The sequence below is a fragment of the Onychomys torridus genome, chromosome 2 (assembly GCF_903995425.1).
Source record: "Onychomys torridus chromosome 2, mOncTor1.1, whole genome shotgun sequence".
NCBI classification, from domain to species: Eukaryota; Metazoa; Chordata; class Mammalia; order Rodentia; family Cricetidae; genus Onychomys; species Onychomys torridus.
The window spans coordinates 450,171-462,663 of NC_050444.1; the positions used below are offsets into that span (position 1 = coordinate 450,171).

The window sequence follows — 12,493 nt, forward strand, 5'->3', positions numbered from 1 at the left end:
TTATAAATCCTATTGGAGTGGTCTTGAGCCTCTCTGGGAGAGGAACTGTGTTTAGCAGGGTTTGAAGGGGTGGGTTTGGGAAAGAGATAGGGGAGGAAAGTTGAGGTAGATCTTCCACCAGAACATTCAGCCTTTTTGGCTACATGGATGCCAAGGTGCCAGGGGTTGAGGTGGAGCTCCCACTCAATCTGCTGCTAAAAAAAACACAAAGCTTTAATTTTAGGAAACAAGGTGCTTTAATATTTTATGCTACCATTTCTTAGTTTATGAATAAAAAATTAACATACCTTTGAATTTTTTGTGTTAGGATAGTTAATTTTAAAACTTACTATCTGAATTTCTGGCTTCAATTAAAAAAATATGGAGTTAATTTCGGCCTGGGATTAAGACAAAATTTGTAACAGTTTCGAAATGTCTATAAATATTCTTCTGTCATTTTTTCTATGGTTTTTTTCAAGATTGGCTGTTATGAAATATGAACAAACTCCAAAGAACTTTGAAGGTGCTCTGTATCCTAAATAACAAATATCTGGCTAAAATTTAATTGTTTGTGTGAAAATAAACACATCCATGTCATTACAATGCCCCCACACAAAAGAGTAATACTGGAAGCACCAATATTAAATGCTAAATGCATTTGTATAAACACTATAGGTTGGTCTAGGGATACAGACCAACTAACTAATGTCCATGTATACTCTTGTTTCTAGATGAAGCTTGGCAATATTTATTTAACTATACACTCTCCTTAAATATGATGAATATACACACTATTGTATTAATCCATCAAGCCAAGTATGACTCAGTAATTATTAAAGAAAATGATCACCATTTGAAGTAGTCTTTGTTCCTGTTGACTTCTTGATTCATAAGATTAGGAAGAACAAATTTAGAAGTCCTCAGTCTGTTCACACAGTTCCCAAAAATGTGTCAAGCAAAAGCATAGGCTTGCAATAAAAACATTCTAATTTATAATATCTAATTTGTAATTATAATATAATATATAATAATAAAATTCATAATACCTAAATATTTATGTTAATTCATGTAGTTTGCAAACCCTCATTTTCATCTTTATATATAAAGTTGTTTGTTGGCTTGTTTGTGTGTGTGTATGGTATATGAGCTCACAACTGGAAGCGATAACATAGCAAAAATCTAAGAAATCCCTAAGCATGTAGTTTCAGTTTTGAATTTTATGCCAGAGACAGAAAGTGGCTTAATGTTCACTGAAGCAAAGATGAGTCACAGTGACCAGATTTTCAGGATTGTTCTTTCTTATGCTTCTTTTGGAGTAATCATAGTTCCTTGAAACTGATTATACATGTGGTGTACAATCCACAAACATTAAAAGGTTGAATTCCATGCAATGTAAAATGGGTCTCAATGTACCTACCTATTCCTTTCATATTTTAAGTATTAATATTTTCTTTTTTGTCTGTTTCTGTGGCTTTACTTTACTTTTATTTAAATAACATTTTTTCATTTATTTTACATAAAGACCTTAGGTTCCCCTCCATCCTCTCCTGCCCATCCTCCCACACTTCCAATCTACTCCCCTGTCCTTCAACTCCTCCTCCAAAGGAGCAGGCCTCAAATGGGCTTGAACAAAACATGTCACATCACATTGAGGCAGGACCAAAGTCCTACCCTGGCATCAAGCCTGGGCAAGGTAATCCAACATGGGGAACAGATACCCAAAAGCCAGTTAAGCTCCAGGGACAGGTCCTGATCTCATTGCTAGGAGCCTTACAAACAGACCAAGCCACACAACAGTCACACATATGCAGAGGTCCTAGGTAGGTCTCATGGAGGCTCCCTTAGTGTTGGTCAAGAGTCTATGAGCTCCCACAAGCTCAGGTCAGCTGTCTCTGTGGGTTACCCCATCTTGACTCCCCTGGCTCCTACAATCCCTCCTCTCTTTATTTAGCAAGATGCCCAGAGCTCAGCCCAGTGCTTGGCTGTGGATCTCTGAATCTGCTTTCATCAGTTACTAAATATAGTATCTCTGGTGACAATTAAGATAATCACCAATCTGATTACAGTAGTTTCAATAGAAGGCAAGTTCAGGCATCCTCTAAACTATTGCTAGGAGTCTTTTGTTTCCCTGAGACAGGGTTTCTCTGTGTTGTTTTGGTGCCTGTCCTAGATCTTGCTCTGTAGATCAGGCTGGCCTTGAGCTCACAGAGATCCATCTGGCTTTGCCTCTCAAGTCCTGGGATTAAAGGTGTGTGCCACTACCACCTGGCTTGCTAGGATTCTTTGTTTGTTTTTCCTTTATAAAAATTTATTATATATATATTTTAATTTTACATATCAGCCATGGGTTCCCCTGTCCTCCCCCCTTTTGTCCCCACAACCACCTTCCCCCATCCCCTCCCCTCCATTCCCATCTCCTCCAGGACCAAGACTCCCCTGGGGATTCATTTAAACCTGGTGGATTCAGTACAGGCAGGTCCAGTCCCCTCCTTCCAGGCTGAGCAAAGTGTCCCTGTGTAAGCCCAAGACTCCAAACAACCAGCTCATGCACTAAGGACAGGTCCGGGTCCCACTGCCTGGGTGCCTCCCAAACAATTCAAGCTATTCACTGGGGTTATCCTTGTGGAATCTTGGGGCTTTCCATGGCACAAGGTTTCTCCCTCACCCCAAAATGGCCACCACTATCAAGAAGTCTTTCTTTACTTTCCTCCTCTGTCCTATCCTCACAATTCCTCCCATACCTAGCCCATCCAACCTGCTACTTCAAGTTCCCATACCTCTATCCTCCCTCCTCTGTCCCTAGTTTACTCAAGAGATCTCCTCTATTTTGCCTTCCCAGAGAACTCCAAACATCCTTCTTATGATCTAGGCTCTCTGGAGCTGTGAATTGTAAGTGGGTTATTTTATACTTTATTCCTAATATCCACTTGAGTGAGTACATGCCATATTTTTTTTTCTGTGTCTGAGTTAACTCACTCAGAGTGATAATTTTCTTGATCCATTTATTTGCGTGAAAATTTTATGAGGTCATTGGTTTTTTTTACAGCTGAGTAACACTCCATTTTGTGAATATACATTTTTCTTATCCATTTTTTTTGTTTGTGGTGCATCTAGGTTGTTTTCATGTCTGGCTATTGAGAATAATGCTGTTCTGAACATAGTTGAGCCAGGTGTCCTTGTGGTATGTCTGAGCATCCTTTTGATATATGCCCCAAATTGGTATAGCTGGGTATTGAGGGGGACAGATTTCCAATTTTCTGAGAAATGGCCATACTGATTTCCAAAGTAGCTCTGCAAGTTTGCTTTCTACCAGCAATGGAGTAGTGTTCTCTTTACTTCACTTCACATCCTCTCCAGCAGAGGCCTTCATTAGTGATTTTTATCTTAACCATTCTGACAGGTGTAAGATGGCATCTCAGTTGTTTTGCTTTGCATTTCCCTGATGGCTAAGGGTGTTGTAAAATTCCTAAAATATCTTCTGTTGTGAGATTCTTTTGCTGAAAATTTTTTTGTTTAGATTTGTAACTGATTTTTAATTGGGTAATTTAGTATGATGATGTCTAGTTTCTTAAGTTCTTTATATATTTGGATATCAGCCCTCTGTCAGATGTGGGGTTGATGAAGATATTTTCCAATTATGTAGGCTACCATTTTGTCTTATTTACTGTTTCCTTTGCCTTACAGAAACTTTTCAGTTTCAGGAGGTCTCAATTATTAATTGGCAATCTCAATGTCTGTGCTACTGGAGTTATATTTAGGAAGTAGTCACCTGTGCCAATAAGTTGAAGTGTACTTCCCCTTTCTCTTCTATCAAGTTCAGTGTAATTGGATTATATTGAGGTCTTTGATCCACTTGGACTAGAGTTTCATATAGGGCAATAGATTTGGAACTATGTGTATTCTTCTACATGTTGACATCCAGTTATGCCAGCACTGTTTAGTGAAGATGCTTTCCTTTTTCTGATTGTATAATTTTAGCTTCTTTGTAAAGAATCAGATATTCAGAGATGTGTGGATTTATGTCAGGGTCTTTAATTTGGTTCTTGAACCACATATCTGTGTTTATGTCCAAACCAAACTGTGTTACTATAGTTCTATAGAAGAACTTGAAGTCTGCAATGATATCTCTGGATGTTCCATTATTGTACAGAATTGTTTTACCTATCCTGGTTTTTTCCCCAAATTAAGTTTAGTATTGTTCTTCTGAGATCTGTGAAGAATTGTGTTGTGATTTTGGTGGGGATTACACTGAATCTGTAGATTGTTTTTTGGTAAAACTGAATTTTTACTATGTTAATCCTACTAATCAAGGAGAAAGGGAGATCTTCCTATTTTCTAACATATTCCTTGATTTCTTTCCTTACAGACTGAAAGTTCTTGTCATACAGGTTTTTCGCTTGTTTGGTTAGAGTTACCACAAGATATTTTATATTATTTGTGCCTATTGTAAAGGGTGATGTTTCTCTGATTTTTTTCTCAGCCCATTTATTATTTGTATATAGGAAGGCTGCTGATTTTTTTTGAGTTAATCTTGTATCCCACTACATTACAGAGGGTGTTTTTCAGCTATAGGAGGTCCCTGGTAGAATTACTAGGGTCACTGATGCATAACTATCATATTGTCTGCAAATAGCAAAAATTTTACTTATTTCTTTCAAATTGGTATCCCCTTGATCTCCTTTTGTTGTCTTATTGCTCTAACTAGAACAACTTTCAGTACTATATTGAATAGTATATATATTGAGAAGGTGGACAGCCTTGTATTGTTCCTAATTTTAATGGAATCAAGTTTCTTTTCATTTACTTTGATATCGGCTGTTGGCTTGCTGTATATTTACTTTATTGTGTTTAGGTATATCCCTTGTATACCTGCTCTCTCTAAGACCTTTTCAGTGAAGGGGTTATGGGTTTTGTCAAAGGCTTTTCAGCATCTAATGAGGTGACTGTGTGTGTTTTTAATTTCAATTTGTTTATATGGTGTATTAAAATGACAGGTTATCTTTTATTGAACTACTCCTGCATCTCTGAGATGAAACCTACTTGGTTATGTTATATGATTCCTTTTCAATGTGTTCTTGGATTAGTTGGTGAGTATTTTATTGAGTATTTTTGCATGGATATTTATGAGGGAGATTGGTTTGTAATTCTCTTTCTTTGTTGCACCTTTGTGTGGTTTGGGTATTAGGGTAACTATAACCTCATAGAAAGAATTGGGTAATGGCCCCTTCAAATTGTGTGGAACAATTTGAGTACTGTTGGTATTATCTCTTCTGTGAAATTCTGTACTGAAACCATCTAACCCTTGGCTTTTTTTGTTAGGCAAGTTTTAATGACTTCTTCTATTTCATTGGTTGTCATAGATCTATTTAAGTTGTTTTTCTGGTCTTGAATTAATTTTGGTATGTGGTACCTAAGAAGAAAATTGTTCATTTCTCTTAGATTTACTAATTTTGTGGAATACAGGTTTTTTCAAGTATGACCTAATGATTTTCTGTATTTCCTCAGTGTCTGTTTTTACATCCCACTTTTCATTTCTGATTTTGTTAATTTTTATATTCTCTCTCTGCTTTTGGTTTGTTTGGATAAGTGTTTGTCGATTTTGTTGATTTTTTCAAAGAATCAGCTTTTTGTTTCATTGTTTGCATTGGTCTCTTTGTTTCTACTTTGTTGACTTCAGCACTGAGTTTAATTATTTCTTGCCATTTATTCTATCTGGGTGAGGTTTTCTCTTCTTGTTCTAGATCTTACGGGTGTGTTATTATTAAGCAACTAGTGTGACATTTCTTCAAATTCTTTTCTCAGGCACTAAGTACTATGAACTTTCCCCTAGGCACTGTTTTCACAGTGTCACATAAGTTTGACTATGTTGTGTTTTCATTTTCATTTAATTCTAGGAAGCCTTTAATTTCTTTCTTTATTTCTTTTTTGATCCAGTGGTAATTCTGTTGAGAGATGTTCACTTTCCATGGATTTGTAACCTTTTTGTAGTTAGTGTTGTTGAATTCTAATGTTGTCCCATGGTGATCCAATAAGATACACAAGGTTATTGTGATTTTTTTTGTAACTGTTGAGTTTTGCTTTGTGACTGAGTATGTGGTCTGTTTTAGAGAAGGTTCCATGAGGTGCTGAGAAGAAGGTATATTCTTTTGTGTTTGGGTGAAATATTTTGTAAATACCTGATAAGTCCTTTTGAGTCATAAAATCTGTTAGTTCCCTTACTTCTCTGTTAAGTTTCTGTCTGGCTGACATGTCCATTGGTGAGAGTAGAGTCTGAATGTCTTCCTTTATTAATACATAGAGTATGATGTATGATTTTTTTTGTGGAGTGTGTTTTTGGTATTAAGAAATATTTTATTCATTTTCCATACCAACCACAGATACCACTCTCCTCCCTTCTCTTGCTCTCTCCGAGCATCCCATCCTGCTTACCCTTCATCTCCTCCTCCATAAAGGTAAGATATCCCATGGGGAGCAAAAGCCTGCTACATTCAGTTCAGCCAGGTCTAAGCCCCTTCCCTTGTATCAAGGCTGTGCAAAGTGTCCCACCATAAGTAATGAACTCCAAAAAGCCATTTCATGCACTAGAGACAGATCCTACTCCCACTGCCAGGGGCCCCTTCAGCAGACCAAACTATACAACTGTCTCATTTATGCAGAGGGCCTAGACCAGTCCCATGGAGGCTTCATCACTGTTGGTGTAAAGTTCATGAGTTCCCACTAGATTGGTTCAGTTGTATCTGTAAGTTTCCCTGCCATGATCTTGATGCCCCTTGCTCATATAATTCCTCTTCCCCCTCCTCACCTGGACTTCTGGAGATCAGGCTGATGCTTTGGTGTAGATCTTTGCATCTGTTTCCATAAGTTATTGGATGAAGGCTCTATGCTGACAAGATATTCACCAATCTGATTATTGTATTAGGCCAGCTTAGTTGCTAGTAGTCTAACCTGGGATCCTCCTTGCGAATTCCTGGGAACTTCCCTAGCACCATGTTTCTTCCTATCCCCATCATGTCTCCCTATATCAAGATATCTCTTTCATTGCTTTCCCACTTTGTCCCTGTTTCAGCTCAACCATCCTATCCCCTTATGTTCTCATTTTCCATGCCCTACTCTCTATTGCCACCCTCAATCTGAATTTACTCATGGAGATCTCATCTATTTCCCCTTCCCAGGGTGATTCAAATTTCCCTTATAGGGTCCTCCTTGTTACCTAGCTTCTTTGGAGCTGTGTTTTTAGTGTTGTTATCCTTTGCTTTACATCTAGTAGACTTTTATGAGTGAGTACATACCATGTTTGTCTTTCTGAATATGGTAGCTTACTCAGGATGATGGTTTCTATTTCAATTCATTTGCCTGCAAATTTCATGATGTCATTATTTTTTTAATGATGAGTATATATACCACATTTTCTTTATCCATTCTTCCGTTAAAGGAATCTAGGTTATTTCCAGGTTCTGCCTATTATGAATAATGCTGCTATGAACATAGTTGAACATGTGTCCTTGCTGTATGATTGAAATATATGCCCAAGAGTGGTATCACCAGAGTCTTGAGGAAGATGAGGAAGACTGATTTCCAATTTTCTGAGAAACTGTCATATTGATTTCCAAAATGGCTGTACAAGTTTGCACTCCCACCAACAGGGGAGGAGTGTTCCCATTGCTCCACATCCTCTGCAACAAAAGCTGTCATCAGTGTTTTTGATCTTAGCCATTCTCACAGGTGTAAGATGATATCTCATGGTTATTTTGATTTGCATTTCCCTGAGGACTAAGGATGTTAAGAGAGTCCTAAATGTCTTTTGGCCATTTGAGATTCTTCTGTTCAAAATTCCCTGTTTAGCTCTATAGCCCACTTTTTAATTGGATTGTTTGGTGTTTTAATGTCATGTTTCTTGTGTTCTTTATGTAGTTTGGATATCAGCCGTCTTTCAGATGTGGGGCTAGTGAAGATCTTTTCCCATTCTGTAGGCTGTCATTTTGTCTTATTTACCATGTCCTTTGCCTTACTTCTTAGCTTCAGGAGGTCCCATTTATTAATTGTTACTCTCAGTGTTTCTGGTATTGGTGTTATAAATGAGAAGTGCTGTCCTGTGCCAATACATTCAAGGCTAATTCCTACCTTCTCATCTATCAGGTTCAGTGTAACTATGATATTTGATTTAAGATATAGTAATGTTTCTTTTACAACTTGGGTGCCCTTGTCTCTTGAAAATAATTGTGGTCCAGCCTTAATAATATTCTTCCCAAGGGTCCAGAAGAGAATTTATGAATAGCACAAATTATTATAAAAATAATCTAATTTTTGTCCATCTAATTTATTCCTCTGGGATAAAATTCTATCTACATAGCTTTGGTTCTGTTCCCATGCCTATCTCCTTTCTTGCCTGATCCCTTTCTACCTTTATCTGCTGTCCCCTCTAAGTTCTATCTTAGTTCTCTCATTTTAATTATGCCACATCTTGGTCTTTCTCATTTCATTTTACCAACCTCATTCTTCTCCATCTGGCTTTTCCTCAGGTTTCATCTCATTCTTCTAGTTCTCCATCTAGTTCTCCAGTCAAAATCCCCTTTCAGCTTCTGAGGTTTACAGTTATATACCCATGCAATAGCAGTGATCTAGCTAAAGCAAGATCACCAGGCTTGAATTCTTACAGGGTCATAAAGGCATACAAAAGTTTTTTTTCAGGTACTGACCATCAGGCTTTCTTTTACAAACCCAAAAAGAAAGTGGTAAATTAAGAGGTCAGCTAAGAGATTAAAATCAACTAATATATCAGAAATAGTGAATTTGTGTGCTTAAACTACATTCTTAGGTGGTTAGATAAATGTTTGGAGTCTATAATGTTAGTGTAAATACCAGTAAGATTGTATAAGAAAGGAGGGTCTGAGATGAATTTATCTTAATTCAGGAGATCATTTGGCCTTGGATGCTTGATAGCTATTTCAGATAAAATGCACTGTTAGTAGTTCTTGGAAGCATACATAGTATAGAAGAAAATCATTGCAGCAATTGGCATATATATATATATATATATATATATATATATATATATATATATATATATGCTAAATTATCACCAAGAATTTTTAAGCCATGGCCTGACCTATGGAAAACTCCTTGACTTTTTAAAGTAATAGCTTTTGTGACAGTAGCTGAATTTCTTTACATTTTTCTGTGGCCTGCAGCACTTGTATTTGGGGCATAAATGTTCAGAATTGAGACTTAATATGTAGAAGACTAGCCCCCATACTTATTTACCACAGTAACTCTTGAGAAATGAAGAATTAAAAACTTAGTTATAAATACAGAAGGGAGAGAAAACACAGGATAGACTCAGGTGAGCCTGAATCCTTATCCACCGGCCCAGAACTTTATTCCAAAGGTTTATTTATAACAATGCCAAAGAGTGGAACGAAAGACCTCCCCCTTGTTAGTTACATTCTCCTGGTACCCAGGCCATAGTCCAATCAACCTCTTATGCAGTCCTGCTGGGTACAGCCACTAGGAAACCTAGTGGGCTACAACAGGCCACTCTTCTTTATATTTTAAAAGAAAAATTCTTGATGCAACTGCATCAAACTTAACGTAATAATTCTAACATAAGCAGAACTATACAAAATTATAATTCCTACTCTCAACCTTCATGTTAACCTACTCTCAACCTACAAACCTACATTCAACAACAATTTCTTAATAGAACTATACAAAACATAACATTATTTCACTCAAGTGACACAAAATATTTTTAAATGAAATACTGAGGAATTTTAACTCTCCCTTTTCTTTATATTTTAATTAAATCTCAAGCCTAGTTAGAAAAACCTAAATTTCTCTATAAGCAGTTCCATTTTCCATAAAGTTTATAACTAATCACCATTGAAATAGTCTATGCATAAGCAAATTAAAACTTGTCCCATTGTAATGAAATTATTATTGTCCATTTCATTTAAGTTCAAAAGTTCAAAAAGCCTTCTGGAACCATTCCTAAAAGTTCCTCTGAACGTTTGTAGTCTGGGCCTGGCTTGTCAGCTAGCCTTAAGTCTGTGTATAGCTGTCAGAGTCATAGTGACTCTAAATACAAGAAGTCCCAAAACTGTTCAGTTCAAGCAAGTCTCTTTGAAGCTTTCGCTTTCAGGGGCACTTTGCAGTCTGTAGCTTTCCACAACTTCTCTCGGACTAGGCTAGAGAGCTTTACCTCATAGACACATGGGCTCAAGGCTCCTTCAGCTGCCATAAGCTTCCCACAACAACCCTGACTTTGGGATGAAAACCCATCTCCTGCACTGTTGACAGTCCAAGTGCCCAGCAAACTGGGTTCCAGAATCCTCCATTTGCTGTCTTGTTTTATGATGAATATAGCCTCAGGACAACTCCATGATTGCAGTCACATCTTGCTGCTGGGAGCTCAGGCTGTAGTCTAGTCAGCAGTTCCCATAGTGTCTCAAGCTGGCTGTTCATCCTAGAGTACAGTTCTCGCCTCCACAACTTCCTGCTGTCTCAGCTACTTATCTGGCACTGACATCATTGTGCTCTTGCCTCCAGAAGCCGTCTGGACTCTCTCCTGCCTCTGCTCTTCACCACAGTTTTATCTCAATGTTCATCTTTCCCGAGGCAACACAAACTGCTGGGCATTCTCCACCATTTGCCTTTTTCATAATGTAGCATCTCAAAGGTTGCACAACCTTTCTGTTCCCTTTTCCAGCAGTGCAGCATCTCTGCAGGGCTTTCCAAACTGCTGCTTGTTGTTAGCCTCTCTTGTAGTTTAGCTTCACAGCTGAAAGCCTGTGGACCCTCGCAGCTAGTGTTCGCTCTTTCGCTGGCTCTTGCTGTCTGCTGTTTGGGAAGCTATGATGTTTTATGGGTTCTAGCAGTGGACAATACTTTCTGCAGCTACTTTTTGAAGTTAGAAGTTTCTGGATCTTCTTTTAGCTATTATTGGTGGTTTCTGGAACTGCCAAGTCTGCTATGGACATTGTGCTTCCAGGTTGGGAAAACCTACTCTTCATATCCTTAGACCTAAAGCCTATATATTCTAAACCTACATTTTTAAAAACTAAATCCATGGCCTATTTAAACCTATATGCTATAGGACTACTTTATCTATAGGTCTACTTTATAAATCTTACCTAAGTCTTACTTACATTCTATAGGACTACTACATGTCTTAGGAGAGATTTCTTAGCTATTATCACTTCACATATAACAGAACTTTAACATTAAAGCAACACCTATAAGAAATTTCTTAACACCTAGACTTCTTATACTACCTTAGCAAATATATTTATCTTATTTAAACCTACATTTATATACATCTATTTAAATACCTAAAGATTTCTTAATACCTCGAAGATATTTAGAAAAGAGAGCTAACATGGCCAGTTACAGTCACCTGGTACCCAGGCACATGGTCCAATAAACCTTTTCTGCAATCCTGCTGGGTACAGCCACTAGTAAACCTACTGGGCTACACCATTAATATTGATGGTTTTTTCCTGTGATTAATATAAAATATCCTTCTTCTTTTCTGATTAACTTGAGTTTGAAGTCTATTTTGTAAGGTATTAGAATAGCTACATCAGCTTGCTTCTTTTGTTTTTATGACTGGAAAATCTTTTTCTAACCCTTTACCTTGTGGTTATGCCTGTCTTTGAAATTCAGGTGTTTCTTGTATGCAGCAGGAGGATTGATCCTGCTTTCCTAACCATTATGTTAGCCTTTGTCTACTTATTCACAAATTAAATCCATTGATATTTAGAGACATTAATGACCAGTGGTTGTAAACCTGCTATTTTTGTAATTTTTGTGGTGGTTGTGGTAGCATGTGTGTGTGTTTTCCTTCTTTGGGTTTTGCTGGTCTGAGATTATCTCTTCCTTGTGTTTTTATGGGTGCAGCTAACTTCCTTTGGTTAGAGTATTCCTTCTAGTACTTTCTATGTAAATGGATTTGTGGATAGATATTGTTTAAGTCCGGTTTAGTTACTGAAAGTTTTGCTAGGTATAGCAGTATAGCCTGGCATCTGTGGTCTCTTATTTTCTTCAAATTGTCTGTCTTAGATCTTCTGTATTTTAGAATCTCTGTTGAGAAATCGGATATAACTTCAATAGGTCTGTTTTTATATGCTATTTGACCTTTTTCCTTTGAATCTCTTGATATTCTTTCTTTATTCTGTATGCTTGTTGTTTTGAATACTGTGTGGCAACTGAACATTTTTTGGTCCAGTCTATTTGGTGTTCTATAAGCTTTTTGTACCTTTGTAGGCATATCCTTCTTTAGTCTGGGAAAGTTTTCTTCTAATTTTGTTGAATATGTTTTCTGTACTTTTGAGCTGTAATTCTTCTCCTTCTTCTATGCCTATTCTTAGGTTTGGTCTTCTCATGGTGTCCCAGACTTCCTGGATGGTTTAAATTAAGAACTTTTTGGATTTAACACTTTCTTCGAGCAATGAATCTCTTCTATCATGTCTTCAACATCTGAGATTCTATCTTCCATCACTTGTATTCTGTTAGTGAT

The 12,493-nt window shown here is 37.2% G+C and overlaps 1 protein-coding gene across 1 annotated transcript in view; it reads left to right on the forward strand.

Moving 5' to 3' along the window:
* The window catches only part of Sntg1 (syntrophin gamma 1), an 826,637-nt gene that overhangs the window by 394,247 nt on the left and 419,897 nt on the right, over positions 1–12,493 (forward strand). The window lies entirely within an intron of this gene.